This window comes from Theropithecus gelada, chromosome 7a (genome assembly GCF_003255815.1).
Source record: "Theropithecus gelada isolate Dixy chromosome 7a, Tgel_1.0, whole genome shotgun sequence".
Lineage (NCBI taxonomy): Eukaryota > Metazoa > Chordata > Mammalia > Primates > Cercopithecidae > Theropithecus > Theropithecus gelada.
In genome coordinates, this window is record NC_037674.1 from 12,064,840 (window position 1) to 12,086,468 (window position 21,629).

A 21,629-nucleotide genomic window follows, 5' to 3' on the forward strand; every position below is an offset into this window, starting at 1 on the left:
GTCTAAGCTTATGCAAAACAATTTTTTTTGCTTTACGTTTGTTTTCTCTTGTTTTAGTGTTTGTTCATTAATACACAGGAAAACAAAAAATCAGTACATTAAGTTTTGATGGCCAACAAAGAAGGCAAAAATCAAACAGAAACTTGAATTCAGCATTGATTATGTAAAATAAGGTTTTTCAGGTCACCTTTATTTTGCGAACTGCTTTCTCACAATTTTCTTTATACCATCGTAGATTTCTGAGACCCCAGTGTGCTTGAGTTGAGACCTCCTTCTGGAGTCTTCCTGTTGTTGGTTCGCCTGTATAGAATAAGTATTTCCAAATGCAGGCCAGTTTTCTTTCAAAACTGTAGCAGATTGCTGAAGTTCACTCATTCACACATTCATCGGTTTATTCATTTAACTGGTACCTTGTGCTGGGTACAGGGGTAGCCAATAAAGATAAAAGATAAGCAAGGCCTCAAACCTCAGTAAGCTCATGGTCTTGTAAAATAAACAAGAATGTAAACAAGGAATTTTAGTATGTTAAGTGCAGTAGCGACTGGCTTGGGTCCTCAGAATGGAAATAGTCATTCAAGCCAGAGGCAGCGGGCAGACCCATGAGCTGAGTCGTAAGAAAAGCACAAAGGTTTTCTAGGTAACCTTTTAAAAGGCAGACCAAATTACCTGGCATGAAAGTGGAGAACTTCAGAAATACATAGTCTATTAAAGAAATGGTAAGTACTTCGGTATTTCTGAAGTATCAACTGGGTCAGGATAGAGAAGATGATATTGGAGAAGTAAGAAGAGCCAGATCATGTAGGGGAAAATCCCTTCCGCGGTAGGGAGCCGTTGAAATGTTTTCATTAGGGAAGTAGCGTGATCATGTTTTTATTTAGAAAGACTGTGTGAACAACAATGGGGGGAATAGATTGGAAAGGAAAGTCACTGAGAGTCATATTTATTTAAGAAATAAGCAGTAGATAATCTTAGCAAAGTCATAGAGCAGGGTGCTTAAACTAAACATAACCTGCTACCTGTACTAAAACACACAAAGATATTCCATGTTCTGCAACATCTCTTTCCAGTATCAAGTCCCAACAGTGCAGTGTCTTCATTTCATCTAACCAAATGCAACAACCAGAACTGATCCTGGCATCAGTGGATGCTGCAGTCAGGGTCCCTGCAACTTCTGATGCTTGAATCCCAGGTATGGAGTGAGCATTATATGTACCTTCGGTGTTCCAAGGTGTAAAGAGAAACCATGAGGTAGGCCAGGCACAGTGGCTCACACCTGTAATTCTAGCCCTTTGGGAGGCTGAGGCAGGAAAGGTGCTTGAGCCCAGGAGTTTGAGACCAGCCTGGGCAACATAGTGAGACCCCATCTCTACAAATAATAACATTATTAACTGAGCATGGTGATATGCGTCTGTGGTCCTGGCTACTTGGGAGGCTGAAGTGAGAGGATCGCTTGAGCCCTGGAGGTCGAGGCTGCAGTAAATCATGATCATGCCACTGCCTCCAGCCTGGGCAACAGAGGGAGACCCTGTCTCAAAAAAACAAAATAAAACCAAAAAAAAAACCCACGAGGCTGTCTATAAACCCATTGACTTAAGCATTTTATTCTTCATTCTAAAGACTTTTGTTTTTCATAAAATGTCTCTGAAAATTTTGGTTTTCTATTTCCCTGAAATTTACTAGACCTTCATGAAATCCATCACCAGATGATTGACTTTGCAAACATTTTTTTCTGTCTTTCCATTTAATGGGAAAAATTAGTCTTTGTCACTCTATTCTGATATTTGTACAGGGGAATTCTGCAATGAGGGGACATAGCGAAAAAGGCCCACTTTCCTTGCAAGCTCTTCAGAGTAACATCTGCCTCAGTGGAGACAGCAACAGACTACTGAGTACTTCCCCCAGGCCTCTGGTCCCTATGCACAGCCTGTTAGTTATCCTGGTTTCTCCGTAGGGAAGCAAATGTCAACCAGCCACATTAGCATCTTTTTTATGTTCATTAAGAAGCCAGAGGATTATTGGGTCTGAATATCTCTGTAGCTGCATCCTGGGATCTAGGTCTCCCTCAGGGTGGTCTGATTGCCCTGTCCAGTGTACCAGATTCACATAAATTCCTTGACAGCAAGGGTAATATCTTCACTCATTAAGTAGGTACCTATTGAGCACCTACTATGTTCACCATTCTGGGAACCAGGAATGCAGAAATGAACAAGACAGATGTGGGCCCTGTCCTTAGGGATCTCATACTGTGATGAGCAAGACAGAAAATAAACAAGTGAATGAATGAATACATTGTTTTCAAATCATGACAAAGTGATCAGGGAAGGTTTTTCCAACCAGCTGTGATAAAATAAATCTCGGTAAATGTTTGAGTTGAATCTCATTTCACCAAATTGAATCAGACCCCCTCTGCACATCAAACTCAGAGGATAACCTTGAAAATGGCCTTCAACCATACTGCTGTTTTGTGTACAGCTCTAATCAGCCCATGTGTAATTTGAGACATCGAATGTTCTGGCTATAGGACATCTCTGTGGCATGAAGTTTTTCTGATACATGGCCATTGACCTGAATACTGCCATGTCTAGCTTTCTGCATCCTAGAAGCAGCTGAGTACCTGTAATATCATCATTTGCAACCACTTTTGTATATATCCATAAGCCAGTAAGCAGAAACGGTGAATAAGTGGTGATGTTCTTATTGTCTGTATACTTTAGAGTATATGTGTGAGCAGATTATGATAAATGGATCTTAATGGAAACCCAGCCAGGGTTATACATACAGTTTAAACATCAGAGGTTCCTGATAGATTATAATAAAACTGAAGGGAAAAAAAATTGCACTTTTCCAAGCATTTGTAGAGCTGTGATTCATTTTTACCATTAAAATATTTATATTAAGTTAAACACTTCATTTGTTATCATCCCAGGACCCTATAAAAGATAAGGAAATTTGTCATTATTTTTCATTAAATTTTGGCTCTGTGATAAGTACTGAACTTTTAAAGACATGATGCTGGCCAGAATGAACGTCCTATATATTTTTAAATTAACCATTTGTTTAACGTTGGTATATATTACATTCTGAATAATCTAATTCTGGCCTCGTTGTTATTTCAAACAACTGTTACTTTCCAAAAATATGCATGGTTCACTGTGGAGAGCTCCAAATGACAAGTCTGTTGAACTTTCAAAACAATTGTTATCTAGTTTTCTTCCTCACCTATAATATTATTGTTATTGATATTGATTTTATGCATCTATCAATAAATATGAATATATTTTTAGATACTCTTAGGGTGTAAACATAGAATTGATTCATATCAGTTAAACTAACTCGTTTAAGAATATTACTTATGAGTCCGGGCGCAATGGCTCACGCCTGTAATCTCAGCACTTTGGGAGGCCGAGGTGGGTGAATCACCTGAAGTCAGGAGTTCAAGACGAGCCTGGTCAACATGGTGAAACCCTGTCTCTACTAAAAATACAAAAATTAGCCAGGCGTGGGGGTGGACGCCCATAATCCCAGCTACTAGGGATGCTGAGGCAGGAGAATCACTTGAACCCGAGAGGCAGAGGTTGCAGTGAGCCGAGATCACGCTATTGCACTCCAGCCTGGGTGACAGAGTGAGATGCCGTCTCCAAAAAAAAAAAAAGAATATTACTTATGAAAAATTGTTCAAATCATAGGACACAGAAATATATATATATATATTTAAAAACCAGTTTTTAGTACAATTAGAGCATAAGGAACAGGATCCAGGTAAAGAAAAGCTTCGTGCGACACCACAGACTTCAGTGTCTCTGGGGCAGCACCGATGGTTTTGTTGAGCAAACTGCTGACATAATTCATTTGATATTTAGCAGTATTATTAAGCCACCATATAGAAGACCAATTAGAGGTGTTTGGTTTGTGGGGCTCTTTGTTTGTTTTTGGAAGTTTGTTTTGTTTGTCTGTATTGGGGAGTGGAAATAGTAGAGACTGGGGAAAGGAGGCCAAGTGGGAAATTATTTCTGAAATACAAGTGCAGAATAGAGAAGGAACAAAAATAGATACGAGGAAATGGAGAAAACAGATATGGGATATTAAGGACATGTGTTGTCCTCTTCTGTCCTCTTCTGAAAGAAAGGTGTTTATGATAGGAGTAGTTAAATTCCTAATATTCAGTACCATTTAAATCATTTGCATTGTTTAGTGTCCAACTTATTTACACCAGGACTTGAACTGAGTGCTTTGGACTCCTGGTGTGCTGTGTTCTTTGTTTTAATGCTTCATCTATTTCAAAAACAAAAACAAAACTATCTGTTACCTGCATATCATGCATATATATGCATATCATGTATAAATACATGGTTCCCCACACTCACACTGCTACTTTGTGAGTAAAAGAAAACAAGGTATCACTAAAAGTTGGAAACATGTCCTTTTTGTTGAGACAAGGTCTCACTCTGTTGACCAGGACCATGGCTCACTGCAGCATTGATGTCCCCCTCTTCCAGGCTCAAGTGACCCTCCCACCTCAGTCTCCCAAGTAGCTGGGACTGCAGGTGCAGGACACCATGCCCAGCTAATTTTTGTATTTTTTGTAGAGATGGGATCTCACAATGTTGCTGAGGCTGGTGTGGAACTCCTGGGCTCAGCAATTCTTCTGCCTCAGCCTCCCAAAGTGCTGGAATTACAGGGGTGAGGAAACATTTTCTACCAGGAATCTTGATGAAATGTGTTTGTAAATAACAAAAACATTTTCAAATTGTTGGAAATTTCTTAGGAGTTAGTGCATTAAAAGGCCGGGCGCGGTGGCTCAAGCCTGTAATCCCAGCACTTTGGGAGGCCGAGACGGGCGGATCACGAGGTCAGGAGATCGAGACCATCCTGGCTAACATGGTGAAACCCCGTCTCTACTAAAAAATACAAAAAAAACTAGCCGGGCGAGGTGGCGGGCGCCTGTAGTCCCAGCTACTCGGGAGGCTGAGGCAGGAGAATGGCGTAAACCCGGGAGGCGGAGCTTGCAGTGAGCTGAGATCCGGCCACTGCACTCCAGCCTGGGCGACAGAGCCAGACTCCGTCTCAAAAAAAAAAAAGAGAAAAAAAGTTTCAACCAGCATGCGTTTCCTCATCTTAAACAATGAGTAGCAATGTTTGCAAAATGTGTGTTATATTATCTCTCTAAATAAAAGTTGATAGTTCCCGTAACACTTGTAACAAACATTTCTGGGTGTCAAAATAATTTGCCTTTCAGGTCATTCCCAAGTAAATTTATTTTTAAAGCATTTATGTGCAGTTGCAAAACAGGGCTCCCAAAAAAGAGACGGCTGTTGCACGGCTTCAGTTGGCCTCGAGTTTTCATTTAGTCCATGCTCTTTTTTATAAGTGAACTTTTCTCAAAGTTGTGTTTCTCTTCTTAACTTTCATTCATAAAGGTAAGTGTCTTTATTTCCTTGAAAAGCTTTATTCATTAGAATTAAGCAGAAGTTTTCTTTAAAAAAATCACAGACTTACAGTCTTTTTAGAGCTGGCCAAGATCTCTCATAGATATAATCTAATTTCATGAGTGAGGAAACCGAGGCCCAGGGAGATTTAAGTCACTCAATGTTGAACACGGATCAGTGGGTTGAGTAAAATCTTTAAAAACAGAAATGAATTGAGTTAACATTTATGGTAGGAATTGTTTTAATTTCACAAGTAGTTAGTATTATATAACTGCTATCTACCACTTTGACACAGAGAACTCTTTGAATACCAAAACATTTTTCTTAATAATTAGTGGTAGCCAGCAATATTATCAGACCCTGAGCCAACCACATGCTGACCTAATACAAGACCTGAGGATTTTTCACCCTGAGTTTTGTTCCCTTGCTGCTACCTAACACTACACTCTGCATTAAAATCAGCTAATGAGGATTTTAAACATTTAACCACGAAGGGAAATAGTCTAGAAGTTATTTATTCATTAGCTACAACCCAAGAAGCAATGTAGCTGAGTAGAACGGGCACAGGTCTTGGGGAGTGGCAGTGGGAATAACTTTGGTTCTCATTTGGCCCCTACTGTATGACCCAGGGCAAATCTCTCAATTTCTCTCTCTTTTTTTTAACTCATCTGTAAAATGGGCACAATTTGGATTCTTTAAGGATTGAGTGAACTTAGATATACATAGTGCCTGGCACATAATACACATTTGACAACAGGTAACTAGAAGTACTTGATGGAGAGTGTCTGTAAGTAAACCAGTGCGTGCCAAGGTGAGGTCAATAGATGTGGGATGAGATGTTTCGCAGTCATTGCTGGGTCTTAGTTTGTGACTTTGTTATAATTCTGTGCTGTGGCATAGATGCCATAGCCAGATATCTCACTTTTCAGTGTGACCCTGCTAAGAATCTGAACACTTCTGTAGGACAAAAAGCGGTGCATTAACAAATTGTCTCCTTGCTCAACGAGGTTTGCCTTTAGCACCGGCCTTTTTATTTTCCTTTTTTTTTTCTCTCACAACAGCCACTTCCCTGTTTTTGGAACCACATAGTGAATTCGGGTTAGTAATTTCACTTTCCAAGATCTCAGATACTTGAGAAGTTAGCAGATATTTTTTCCATTTTAGATTTAAGTACCAAAAATGTAAAAACAAACAAGCAAACAAACAAAACCGTGCAGCCATCAACTAGGGGGTACATTCAGCACTTGTGATTATTTCAAAGCAAAAGTCCATTGACTAGATCCATGTGACTTCTGATTTGAGGATCAGTTTTTTAAAAACATCACCAACCAGACTTGTAAAGTTTGCAGAAACTGCCGACAGACCCGAAATGCTAAAGGTTGTAATCTCTTGAAAGGAGTTGGTTGATTTTCCTGTTGCCCCTCCTATCAACTTTAACCTCCAACCTTCTCCAGCATGTATCACTACAAATAAAACTGCTGAGGTTTGACAAGAGGATGTAAAGTCAGTAGGCCATCGCACAGAGACGGCCACGTGATTTTCTTCAGCCTGAAATGAAGGCTCTTTAAGTTGGGCTTTTCAATAGGAAGTCATAAACACTCACTCGTATCGCTTTAAGTTTTAATAATTACTGTTCCAAAAAACCCCAGAAATATACATATTAAATGATGTTTGACAACTGGAATTTAGTGGTTTTGTTATTGGTTGTCTTAGACCATTAACTTGGATTTCTGTTCTTAATTTTAATGTATACGATTTCAAGCAAGCAGCATATGATACTGATATAAACATGGCATTTGTATACTGCATTATAAATGAATTTTTAGCTTGTGATTAAGACAAACCAGATGACCTAAAGCAAACAATGTGTTGGTATTGCTCTGGTGACTTAAAAATAATGCCCTGTCCTGGATTCACCTGCAGTGCCTTTTGTCCTTTAGAGAACTGGAGACACGTGGCTCACGTAGCACTTCCGCTCACCAAGGTTTCTGAACTTTCATTATTTTTATAGATTTCTCCAATAATTCCACCATCTGTGGAAATTATTCATCCTACACTAGATGAATGCTGTGTTAAGAAGTCTGTGGCACACTTCAGTCTGAACTCAGTGGCTGTCTGTTACTAGGTCTGGTCTGAACATCAGGAATGGGGTGCTATTGCATCAATAATTGGACAGTGGTTCTTCTTTTAAAAAGCAAAAACAAAAAAGCACATCTGTGTTTTTGTCAAGGCCAGCTTAGTAGCTCCCAAACAACCATAGAGAGGTGGTCTACCTGTCCAAGTGTTCATTTTTCACGCTGATTTTCTCCTATCTATGTTATTTTCACCAGACCACTGAGTGAAGGGAGGACACAGGTTACGAAGGAGCAGTGAGCCTGAGAAGTAAAGGGCATTGGTGCTGGAGATGGAGGACGGGGCACCGATTAGGTCCTCCTGACCTCTTGGCCACCTCGGCAGAATCCTGCCTTTTAGCAGAGCCAGGATACCTTCTGCAAATGCATTGTGTTGCCATAATGAAAATGCCTGTGTATAAAACTCCAGACCCAGTCACCTGAGCACTTCACTTCTTCCTGAGGAGGATCCAGAGCCTAGAAAAGATTTGTGTGTTGGTTTGTGATGGTGGTGTGGTGGGGGCACAGGAGACGGGAAGAAGAAACAAACCCAAACCAAAAAACCTATGTGGGTATGACTGTCATCTTAGAATTCTTAGGGAACTACATTTTTATATGTTCCTTATTGCAAAAAAACGGTTGAGACCATTAGGAACCTCCTTCATTCGTCCCGTGAAACAGTGCAATTTTATTCTATAAATCCAAATGCTAATTATTAACAACAGCTGTAGTAATCCATTGCATTTATACAGCACCTCCACATTCATTATTTTGTTGGAGCCTAACCACTCCTCTAGGAAACTGAAAGCATTTTAATGGATAGGAAAGCAAAGGCTCAGAAAGATAAAGTAACTTGTCCAATATTAATTCATTAGTGTCAGAGCCAGGATTGCAGCATTTACTGGGTACCAGGCATCCAAGGATGGGTTTGATTCCTTCCCTCAAGGTGCTTACAGTCTGTGACGTGTGGGGTGGAGGGCGATGTTGCTGATAGCTCAATGCTTAACATACAACAGGAGGGAACACTGAGGCAGTGGCCTGAGCTCAGTCTGTGGGAGGAGACCTGTTTTGATCCAGCTGCCCTCATTCCAAGTAAAGGCAGTTTTAAGAATTAGCTATTTGGCCAATTGAAAAATATCTTCTGATTTTAACTCACTGAATTGCCAGTTCCAAAACTTTTTAAGACATAGTTATACTATAATTATAAAAGAGGCCAACCTTATAACTCAACTGCTGAAAAGGGAGATGAAGACCTACAAAACGTATTAGGAAAAGCCGTGGAGATCAGCAGGTGGAGGTGTGGGGCGAGTTGGGTGAACAACTCAAACATAAAAAAGCAAACAAACAAAATTACAGGTAGGACAAGAAAAAACATCTGTCTTTTTGCTAATATGAAATGCCAAAACCTCCCCTTTTATTTTTTTATATTGTTGTCTTGAAACATTAAAATAAGTGAACAGCCCTCTAACATTTAGATGGTACTGGGTAAGGGAAACCCAGTCTGATTGATTTGGGTATTTTAAATTTTAGATCAATATCCACAACATGAATATTTTTACTACTTGACTAAGTGTTCTTTATGTTTGCTTTTACCAAGAACTTCATTCCTTCTATTTTTATTGATAAAAGCATGTATATGTGCTTTTAATATATATATATACACACACACATATATATATGGCACTAATAGAGTTAAAATAGGCATACATGTGGTTGAGAAGAGATTTAATTCATCTCTTAATGCCATGGAAATTCCTGGGTATTCCTGAAAACAATGTTCTACAAGCACCCAGTGTTGCCTAGGTGGAAGGTTCTAAAGTTAATTTGAGAGCCAGGCACAGCAGCTCACGTGTATAATCCCAGCACTTTAGGAGTCCAAGGTGTATGGATTGCTTGAGGCCAGGAACTTGAGACCAGCCTGGGCAACATGATGAGACCCCATCCCTACTAAAAATACAAAAGAAAAAAAAAATTGCTATTTGCAACCATTGTGGAAGACTGTACAGTGTGGCGATTACTCAAAGATCTAGAAGTAGAAATACCATTTGACCCAGCAATCTTATTACTGGCCCAATTATCTTATTAGTGGGTATACAACCAAAGGAATGTTAATCATTCTGTTATAAAGATACATACATGCATATGTTCATTGCAGCACTATTCACAATAGCAAAGACATGGAATCAACCCAAATGCCCATCAATGATACACTGAATAAAGGAAATATGGTACATATGCACCATGGAATACTATGCAGCCATAAAAAGGAACAAGGTCATGTCCTCTGCAGGGTCATAGATGGAGCTGGAAGCCGTTATGCTCAGCAAACTAACGCAGGAACCGAAAACCAAACACTGCATGTTGTCGCTTATAAGTGGGAGCTGAACAATAGAAACACGTAGACACATGGGTGGGGGAACAACACACACTGGGGCATGTTGGGGATGCAGTGGAGGGAGAGCATCAGGAAGAATAGCTAATGGATGCTGGGCTTAATACTTAGGTGATGGGTCAATAGGTGCAGCAAACCACCGTGGCACACATTTACCTGTGTAACAAACCTGAACATCCTGTACATGTACCCAGAACTCGAAATGAAAGTTGACGAATAAAAACGATTTACTTTCATTTAAATAGCTTAGATTCTGCTGCCTATAAATATAGGGCACTAAACTTTTATTTATGCAGGATAACTGTCCTGGTTATGCCAAAGATATATTAAATAGAATGTTTAATTGACGACTCAAAACATACCTCAAGTTTATCTTTCTAGAACTTTGTATATCAGAAGGTGAAGTAGGTGATGCTGCATCTGTCTGCATTGACTCTCAGATGTTTGGTCTGTTGACTTTCTCCTCCCAATGACAAAGAATGCTATCTGTTTTGAAGTGACTTTTAGTTTGTTGAATATTGGTGGTGAGTGGAAAACGAATGTAAATGAAATATTGTATTGCTGGAGCAGGTACAAGGGATGTGAATGAAAGCTTCCTGTTTTATGGGCTGCTGAGAGGTGAGAGCTCTTAAAAAGCAGTCTGCTAAGTGATCCCAAGCTAATGCAAATTAACAGTTGTTTTCTTTCAGAACTGTGTGACTGAATAAACATTTACCATTTGTTTCATTTCTACTCATCTCTTAAAACAGTTGCTACAGGTCTTAATAGTAAGACTCGAAACATATAATGTATTAGCCTTGGCACATCAAAATATTGTTCATCTTCCAAACTTGAGATATTCCAGTTTGGCTTCTCACTGAGTTTATAATGTTCTGAGGGTATGTATCTAAAAACGCATCTTACTAATCTCCTGGAATTGATTTTTTTTAAAAAGTCCCTGTAACTTGTCACTATTCCCAGCTTAAACACGGTCTGTCAATTGCGAGACTGATGGGCATTGTGGTACGTTTCAATCTTAGGAGGGGCCTGAATAAGCAGTTTAAACCATTAAATAGTCTTTTGGAAGAGAGACGTATGATATTTGTACAAAATAATAATGAGGTTAAAAATGGAATTTCAGCCTTTGCTGAAAGAGCAACGCCTCCTGCTTTTTTGTGCAAGCCTTTCGCATGATTCAATGTGATCACCTTTTCTCACAGCACCACTGTGGCAACTGTGAGGGGTAAAGAATTTCAGCAATTGAACAACAGTATCAAATACATTCATTTTAGGAACTCTCCTAAAGGTTTATTCCAATCGTTAACATTCCTGGAGCTGGTGGTGTCTGCCAAGTGCTCTGCGCTAGTTCACAGGCAGCAAATTTAGCATGACAAAGTTGCTCCCATTTTGCAAATGGGAAACCTGGAGCCCCAAATGGAGCCTCTCACAGTAAACTGCAGAATGGAGATGAGATCCTAGAGATACAGTATAAGGGATTATCTGGGATCATGTCGATGGTTTGCAGTTGCCTTTGTACGGCTACCGGGTTAGATCATTCTTGGCAAGTTTGGTGAATTAGTATCCTATTCCTGAGTCCCATTTCAATACCTAGCTTGGAACTCTTCCACTCCCTGAAAACTTCCATTGAAATTTTCATCAATGGTATTTGCATAGACAAAATGGAATCAAACTATTGACATGTACTTTTTTATTAAAAAAAAAAAAAAAAAGCAAATTTCTGTGAATGGTTTGTCAGTGGAGATAATTTAGCCAAAGGCACCTGTCTTCTCTGAGGACTCTGCCTGAAAAGACTTTTAGGGGGAGCTTGGTGAATGTTTTGTCTTTAAAATAAAGCTGTTTTTGAGGTATAAGAGCAGCTTGGTTTTTGAAATGGCACAATGAATAACAAAAGCCCCTTTTCACCCCCCAAAAAAGGACTAAAAAGAACATTTGTTAGACTCTTGGGGAAGAATTGTGCTGTTAACATAAAAGTCTAGATACAAGAAAAGGGAAAATTGGAAGAAGAGGAGGAGCAGGTAATACTGGGGAAATGCTGGACCCTGAAAGCAACTTGTTTTACAAAGATGATTACACTCGAGCTTGGATTCGAAACGTAAGAAAGCGTGCTTATAGTGAATAAAACAGCTCAAAGATCAAACCTAGCAGAGCATCCTGCTGTTGAGGACAGACTTATGCATGGGTATGCATGTGCTTCTCTCTCCATTCCTTCCTCTTCTCCCACAGTGGCCCTGTAAGTATATTCTGGCAGACAAGTGGCCAAGAACCAGTCTTCATAATGGAGGCCAGGTGATTTGTATTTCTGGATTTTTCGAATAGACAGGGCTTGTCATTGATTTGAAGATGGAAAGTACACTATTTCACTACCCCCTGTCATTTAGTGGATGTGGTTCTTGAGTATGTCCAGAATTATATGGTTGTTAATGCGTCTTGAGCCCTGACCTAAACTGTAGATGAGAAGGCTCTTTAAATATTAAAATGCAGAACAAACAGAATTGCTTATGCAGTAGGAAAATGCACAGTATTCAAAAGTCAGGCCTAATCTTTTTGTGGGGCAGCTGTTGTGAATGCTACATTTCTGTCCATAATATAACTCTTTTGAAAACTCCCTCTTTAACAAAAATACTAAGTTGATGGTCTCTCTTAAAAAAAAAAAAAAAGTCAAGTAACAGAGTATATAACTTCAGAGTTATCAAATATGTTTATCCCCTTTACATGTCAAAGTTTAAGTGCTATGTTTTGTATATACAGTCATCATGATATTTGAAAAGGCCATAAAGAAAAACAATTATATAATTGTTTTTAAAGAATGTAGAAGCAAGGATAAAAAGGCCTTTAGAAACTAGAGAACAGTATTAACAATTATAGTACCTGAAGTCAAGCTGCAAAATTCTGTCCTAATTATTGGTGATGATTAATTAAGCGTAAAGTTACACGCCTTGAAAGAATTTCAGAATTATTTTTCTTTGATATTTCTACCCCAAAAAAGGCCCACCCCATCATTTTCTATTTTAGCAGTTTCCACAACTTAAACATTAAATTCTTATTGTTTGATTTCTGTTATATTAGTAGTGTGTGTTTTGCAATTCTAATCTTCACGTTTTTCTTTCTTTATCACTGAAGTAGGCCTTTTGAAGCTGGGAAATTTTTCATAGCAATATTGACAGTGTTCACATTTGCATGATGACAGCCAAGGAATGGAGCAGTAATTTTTGAAATTGCAGAAGTATTTAGAACACTGATAAAAGCTGAAATATATTTTTGATGGATTGAAGTTAAGCATACATGATTTTTCCTGCTGTCAAAAGGCTCGGAATTTAGTGAATATTTGCCTGCTGTGAGAATGCAAGATTAACATCACAACCATCACCCGGGCACCCAAACCCTGCAATTTAATAGCTTTTTAGGTTCTTTCCTTTTTCTAAACAGCAATTAATCTCATTTTAGTACAATTTTCTCGTTTCTGAAGTCGCTCATTGAATCGCTGTTTTGTTCATATTTGGCTTCAGCTCCTCTGCATAGCCATTAAAGTCCCAATTAATGTCACCTTTAGCTGAAGAGTACTCATTTTTATTGAGAAAATGACAGTTGCTGCCATGAGTAGTGCAGTGTAATATACATTAATTGCCCTGTAACACTGGTAATTACGAGTTTTTCAAGCCTCTCAGTAAACTGTCATGCCTAGACAAGACTGTGCTAAAATAGATTACTCATTAGGGAGACCTGTCCTATTTTCTGGTGGGTTCTTAGTGTTGGTTTAAAAAAAAAAAAAAAAAAATCTTGAGCTTGAACAAATAGTTGCCAGGAGCAATTTCCTACAACAATATCCTCGTGTTGAGTTTTTCAGCCATCACTTAAGATTGCGGTCAGCAAACAGACAGGGTGCAGTGGACGCTACAGATGTTGAATCTTGAGCCTTTATTTATGTGGATCACAAGAGCGAACGTAAGGGCGCTTCATTCAGGGTTGAATACAGAGTGTAACTGAAGAGTGCTCCTAGAGGGTGTTGTGTTAAAACAGGTTCATTCCCTGGTATTTCAAGAAGATGGGAGAGAACCAGTGTGCCACACTTACCAGGTCTTTATCACCTCTGTGCTGAGTCCAGCAAGGAGGAGCGTTGATGCCTTTATTCATCAAATTCCTATGAGCACTGGCGTAGATAAATAAGTTTGACAATGAACATGGTGAGCTTTGTTGGTTTATATGGTTTTAAGGTACAGTTTTAAAAAGGGAGGGGGGAAATCCTTAGTTGAAGAGCGCTGTGATCATCTTCAATGTGAAATTACCAGCCCACAATCTTGTTTTAAAATATATGGTTGCTGACTGGCACATTTGGCAGTAGTTTTTTTCCAAATCATATTTCTAATTCCAGTGTGGAGATCATTTTTCAACTCCCTGTTTCTCTCATATTTCACATGTTGGTGTTTTAACACAAAATAGTGAACTTTAAAGCCCATAGTTGCTTAGAACTGACAAAAAGAAAACCTTTGTTGTATCCTTGCCTAAAGCAGGTGTTATAACAATCTGCTCTTTCCTTCTCTCTCTAAATGAATTTTGTCACAGCCTTTCAAATTTCCTTGTGGTGATGAGCTAATGAAAGTAGATAGTACAATTTGTGCTGACCAGGTAGCAAGTGCCAGCTCACAGCTGAGGATAGTTTAAAAATAAATAAATAAAATATAGCATCATATCACTGATTTACCCATTACACAGCATTAATAGTGAGAGACCTTGGTGTGTTTATCTGTTTGTATTGGTGTGCATTTATCGAATTGTTTATGACAAGACTAATTGGGGTAATTGTAGACACTGAAATTACCTGTCAGCTATATGTAACCACACTCCCTTTCTTTCTGACAAATGATGACAACTGAGGGACCCCGTAGCATTACTCATGATGGCTTTTCGAGTGGTAATAAGGACAATAGGGGCCCTGGCTAATTTGACATGGACAGCCTTCACAACAAGAAGCCAGCTAAATGACTTGTCAGGAGGGGAGAGAAGTCAGAAAAGTAATGGAGTCCCCCATGGCGCTCTGACAGGGAGATGAGGCAATTTCAACGGAAAGTGAAAAGGCTTCAGTTTGTCAAGTATTTAGAACAATCAGAGAACAGCTAGAGGCTGGAACCTGACAATAAATTTGTGAACCATGGTAGCAGTTTCATATAGGTCAGTTACTTCATAATGGCTGTGCAGTACTCAGAGAGTCCTGTTCTCGTCACGTACTTCACATCCACCAACCAGAGCTTTGTCACCTTAAATTCATGCTCTCTTTTACATCGTGGGAATAATGGTTAGGATTATGGAGGCCCAGGAATGGAAAGATGGTGTGAGTTGCAGTTGCTAGCCTGTTGAAGAATAAACAAAAATCCAGCCATGTAATACGATGATGGCAACCCTTACATAAGGACAGTAGTGACTTGTAGCCACTTGGGTTGAGCCCTCATAAACTCCTTTCTCGCTTGCTATCAGTCAGATACAAAATGCAGTAGTCCCCTTCTAGTCCGAGGTTTTGCTTTCCGAGGTTTCAGTTACCTGTGGTCAACCACCGTCTCAAAATATTAAATGGAAAATTCCAGAAATAAACCACTGATAAGTTTTAAGTTGAGCACTGTTCTGAGGAGCGTGATGAAACCTCACAGCAGCCCGCTCCATCCTGCCCACACGAGTCATCCCTTGCCCAGCACATCCATGCTGTGTACACTACCCGCCTGTTAGCAGCCACATCTTCTGCTCCTGACATCTAGCCATCCACCTCATCTTGGCTCGGTGACCCAGGGTCACTCAAAGCAGATGATCCTCCTTCTGACCTACTGTCAGGAGAGCAGTAGCAGCCTAATGCTACGCCACAAGGCCTGAGTCATTCACCTCACTTCATCTCATCACACGGACATTTTATCATCGCAAATCATCACAGGAAGAAAGTGAGTATAGAACAGTAAGATAGTTTTGAGAGAGACCACATTCATGTAACTTGTATTATAGTATATTGTCATAATGGTTCTTTTTTATTGTTATTCTCTTACATGACTAATTTATAAATTAAACCTTATTGTAGGTATGTATGTATAGGAAAAAACATAGTACATATGGGGTCTGGTACTGTCATGGTTTTAGGCATCCACTGGGTGTCTTAGAATGTATCCCCCTTGGATACGAGTAGACTACTGTATACTACTACTATTCATAGGCTAAAACTCCTACCAGCACCTTTTTCTCTGATTGTATCAATGTGATACTAATCTCAGAGCAGGCTAGAAAACTGGTACGTAAGGATATAAACGGCCTCCCTCCCCTACACCCTCTACCTCCAAAGCTGTAAGTAGCTTCTGGCCTTGATAGTAAGATGTGGCTAAAGTGTGAAATAGTCTAGTGATATTTCAACAGTTTTATTGAGCTTCTGGTTTTGTTTTATTAGGGACAATCTTTTCATTGTAAAAAAGCAAGTTTCTAAACTGGATGAGCCACTTTGCTGCTCTGTGCCTCAGTTTCCTCATTCATAAGATGAGGAAAGGCAAGCTGATCGAATTTATGTGACAGTTGATTGCATGATCTGGATGCATCATGTACAAGTTAGAATATTTTTAAGCAAGTCAATGTATTTTATGCACCTGCGACAGTCTTTTTCTTCACCACCATCACCTCAGATCTTTGTAAAGGCAATAATACTCTTTACAAAGAAATCTGTCACCTTTGTGTCTAATGAAATTCTTCTTGTGAAGATTTCTGAGCATTATTTAAGCTATGGAATCTATATTTTTAATGTTGTCTGAAGAAGAAAGTGTGTATTCTGTACACTTATTCATACTATGTTATTTGTAAGTTTTGACCTTCATGTGGAAAAAGATCCTTTCTAAACATAACGCAGTATGATATAATAATATATCTGTTAAACTTCTCAGTATAACTTAAAACATACAGTTTCACAAATATTGTTAAACCTAACCAAATAGGTTGCCTAATGCCCTAAGCAACAGTTCAGAAGGCTTAGAAACCCATCCAGAAAAACTATGAAATTGTCTTCGCTTTTGCATTTCTTTGGGGATGAAAGTGGATGGGATAGGGAGTTCCTCTTACGCCCAGTAAAAGCAACTGCCCACACATCCACTTGATTCAAGTGGCTTTTGAGTTGCCTGAGGGTTCTCAGTGTTTATCCAAGGTTTTCATCGAGAGCAGAATAAGCATTCCACCCCACCAAGATGCATCAAGGGTTGCAGGACCCCAGCAGTAGGCCCAGGGACATCAGGAGCAATTGAGTAGGTGCAGAAGGAGGAAGAGGAGAGGTACCTCTTCTTGTCTGTGCTCCCAAGTGAACAAAGGAGAATTTGGCTTAAAATGCCCCAGGCCACGGGTTCTGTACTACAAATATGTCCTCTTCCCCTGAAAATGCAACCTGCTGACAGGAATTCTCCATTTTGAATTATTAGGTCTTGCAGGTCCATATCTGGGATGAGTCTTTCCCTGCATCAGCCCCACTTTGGAGATGTTCTTTATTTTCATCACAATTGCTCAGCTAAATATGTTTTTTCTTGTGGAAGAATTTTTTTTTATTTCTAAAAAAAAAAAAAAAAAAAACTCATTATTTAAAATCGTGCTTCTTTTTTTGTAATATATTAACTCTAAAAATCTAAAAGTTCCAGATAAACAAAAGTAACATCATTATCTTCCCAATTCATTTACATTAACGCTATTAGCATTGTTAACAATAGTCTGTTCTTATACCCCTATAAAGAACTACCTGAGACTGGGTAATTTATAAAGAAAAGAAGTTTAATTGACTCACAGTTCCGAAGGTTATACAGAAGGCATGACTGGGGAAGCTTCAGGAAACTTACAATCATGGTGGCAGGGCAAAGCGAAAGCAAGCGCATCTTCACATGGCAGCAGGAGAGAGCAAACGGGGAAGTGCTACACATTTTTAAACAACCATATCTTGTGAGAACTCTATCAGAAGACTGCACTAGGGGGATAGTGCTGAAGCATTAGAAACTACCTCATGATCCAGGCCCACCAGGCCCCCCCTCCAACAATTGGGAACACAATTCAACATGAGATTTGGGTGGGGACGTAGAGCCAAATCGTATCAGGTATCATACTGTATATACTGCAGAATACTTACATGTTATTCACCTTGGAGGATGTTGAGATTGTTTTTCATATCTATAAATATAGCTCTCTGTGTCCCTTTGTAGTAGGTTCCTAATGCTTGCGTTATATGGAAATACAATTTATTTAGCCAGTCACCTGTAATGGGTATTTAGGAGGTCAACATAAATAGCACTGTGATGAACATCTTCATTGTGAAATGAGTCAAGACATGGAAAGCACAACAGCCTCAGTCAACATTTTCATTCTCTTGTCTTGTAAAATCTGCTATTATAAACCCATAAAGCTGTCGCACCTGTATTTTCTGCACCATGATGTGACTTTTAGTGATAATTCTGTTTTTTCCTTTTAATGTTCCATTAAAAGAACAGTTTTCATGATGCCAAAACATTTTCATTTATCCAGTTGTCTAGTAACCTAAAACAAACAGAAACAAAGGTAGTTTGCACATATGCGTTTGTTTTCTACCATCCAGTTCTTCGGAACTTTTAATTCATCTCTAAAGTTATTTTAGAGGCAAAGAAAGGTTATGTGTTGTGCTTCAAAAAGTATGCATTTGTCTGTTCCACAGAATGTTAAGTGTGCATTCGTTTCCCAACTCCATCCCCCACCTGAGGCCTCCATCGGCATCCAGAATAAGCATTTTCTCCTGTGAAGGACATAAGGAGCACCTAAGAAATCGTGGTGGTGGTGGTGGTGGTGGTTGAACACTTCATTAAGTCACTTTTCATATCTGTAAATATTTCTTTAGGATAATATCCAGATAATAGACTTGCCAAGTCAAAGGGATCACAGAGTTTTAAGGCCATGGATACGTATTTGGAAACTGCCTGTCACAGAATGATTGTAGCAATTTCTTCTTCCACAAGTAGTGTGTGAGTATGCCCATTTCTCAGCACCCTGGCCCAAGTCAGATGCCATCACTTCATAGATAGTTTTTACACTCTCATTTTTACTTTCCTTCCCTTGTTTTTATTCAGAATGCTTGCATTTTACCTTGTGATTCTTTGCCATCAGTCATTTTATAAGATACTCCTTCACCGGCACATCTAAAAGCTAAGGCACTTAACAATTAGAAAGTTGTATGATACAGACCTTCAGTGTCCAGTTATAATTCCAACTCTCTCTGGCCCTCAAGCTCTGGAACAGGCCACACTTTTCTCTGCTCAGGACACTACTTATTTCAGATTATTTTAAGCAGTCTCCTGCCCACTTTCCTGTGCCTTTGTTATAGCTGTCACTGTAGGTTGTTTCCATCGTGCATATAATTGCTTCATTGCTAGTAACTGGCTTAATGTTGTCACAGACCTTATTGGCTCTCCTTACCTCAGATTTACATATAGCATCCCAGGGCTTTCTTTAGGGCATTTATCATTTTTCCTCCAAATGATCTGGTGACAGTATACAGCTATTCAAGTTTTCATCAGCCAGCAGATGATATGGTCTTTCTTCTTTGCTGCCACAAGCCAGAAAAGAGGAAATCAGGGGAAACGCTTTCATTACTGCACTTCAAGGAGGCGCTGTCGTGGAGTCAGGGAGGGAAGTTTCCCAAAGTTCACTGAACTGACACTGGAAGAAGCTCTTGTGGGCAGCCCCATCCCTTTGTGACACCAGAACGAAAGCACTTCATCATCTTGCCGGTCCTGCTTTCATGCAGACAGCGAGGCATCTTCTAACGCCAGTTGCCTTTCCTGTTTACTTCTTGCTCCAGGAAAAAGTCTGAGCAATTTTATAGGACATTAACTATTACTGTTGCATACTGATATGCAAGATTCTGTTATACTTTCTTGAAAAGGCCCATTATTTTCATTTGGAAAAGGAAAAAATAAAATAGAGATTGCTACCGATTGCAAATGACTAATACTAATAAATTTAATGGGTCTAACAGCAGCTGTGACTGTAGAGTTCCTTGTACACTGAAATGGGGTTATAAACGGTGTGAAGCTCACAGGCTGGCCCCAGAAGCCTATTGCAGGCAGAATGTGGCAATTCTAGAATACCAATGGGACCAACCTTGGTTTCCTATCATATCTAGAGAGTAAATTAAAAATGTTCAGACCCTAAATGAAAGGATTGGGAGGTTTAGGATTCACTGGACAAGCTAAACTCAGCAGGAAGGCTGCCCTGGTGGTAAGCACTCCTAGACTTCATGCCTTTCACTTCTTTTTTCCCTCTGTTGCTAACCTCTCCTATTCTTTAAACTTGGGAGCTTTTCCTTTTGCTACACACAGGCACTTTCTTGATAAGGGATTCCTGCAAAAAGCTTCCTGAGGGGGCAGTGAGCTCTTTTGGTCACCCACGTATTGCTGAAGTAGTTAAGGCCTATAAGATTTGTTTATAAACATGGCTATTATGTTCTGATTCATCTACAAGTTTTTGCTTAAGTGAGTTATAGATGACTTTTGCTGAGGCAGCTCTGCCCCGTACTTTGCTGGCCACACTCAGTAAGAGTCAAGATTACATCCCGTTGGCTTCATAAAACAGGACTTTCTAGGACAGCTGTGCTTTGCTTGCACCTGATGGGAGTTCAAGGCCTCCCCAGACTGGACAGCACAGAATCCAGTTTCTCTAGGGACCCAAGGTGTCAAAACAATAAATCCCCACTTCTCTGCCATCCGCTTGGACTACCACAAGCCAGAAGAGACAGGACTGTACCCTCCATGTTGTGGGGAGAAACCACACCCATAACATCTCTGGGTTAGGGAGCCTTCCTTGCTTTCCATGGGGGATTCAGGGAGCTTGAGAGTTGGCATCAAGGCTCACTGGAGTCCCCTTCTACGTTGTATGTGTGTGTTCTCTGTGTAGAGTTCAGCTCAACCTCAGGCCAAGAATCAGCTGCTAGCTCCACCTAAAATCTGTTTATTCCTTCACTAGATACTCCTTTCAGCAGCTGTGGCTTCTAGGAGGCAAACACTGATTAGAGAGACATGGCCACAAAAGCTATGTATACATAGCGAATGTCCACATTCAGGGACAGCCTATATGAGTCTGGTGACTGTCAGTATCCATTCATTATGTGCACCAAAACAGAGCACAGGTTCAAAAAATCAATCCAGTAAATCACCCCTTCTATTCAGACTTCAGACAAAAGAAGATGCGGGGTGGAGGAGGGAATCAGTTTGACCTTACACTCAAAGGGAAGTATCTATGCTGTGAGTTGTTTTACCTATTGTGATAAGTTAGCAAAGCCAGTAGGCCGGTCTGGAAGTCCACCATGGACTAAGGCCTACTCAGCATTTTTATTTTCTTTCTGGGTTTTTTTTTTTTTGTCATTGTGAAATCTGCTGTGTTATAAATGCATAATCCTGTAGCACCTGTATTTTCTGCACCATGATGTGACTTTTAGAGATAATTCTGTTTTTACTGTTTTATGATGCCAAAAGACTCATTTATCCAGTTGTCTAGTAACATATAAACAAACACAAGCAAAGGTAGTTTGTACATATGCATTTGTTTTCTACCATTATTAGTCTTCAGAGCTTTGGATTCAGTTTTTAAAGGGATTTAGTAGGCAAGAAAATGTTAACAGGTTGTATGCAGAAAAGAATGCATTTATCTGCTACATAGAATCTTTGTGTTTGTTTATTCCACACCCCA

The 21,629-nt window shown here is 39.6% G+C and overlaps 1 protein-coding gene across 5 annotated transcripts in view; it reads left to right on the forward strand.

Moving 5' to 3' along the window:
- Positions 1–21,629, forward strand: part of C7AH15orf41 (chromosome 7a C15orf41 homolog) — a 242,228-nt gene that overhangs the window by 159,852 nt on the left and 60,747 nt on the right. Inside the window, exons 11-12 of one of the 5 annotated variants that reach the window (XR_003120189.1) lie at positions 4,587–4,783; positions 5,082–5,190. The exons of the other annotated variants lie outside the window; for them this stretch is intronic. The gene's annotated coding sequence lies outside the window, so the exon portion shown is untranslated. Of the gene's footprint in view, positions 1–4,586; positions 4,784–5,081; positions 5,191–21,629 lie in introns of those variants that run through there. 5 annotated transcript variants of the gene reach the window in all.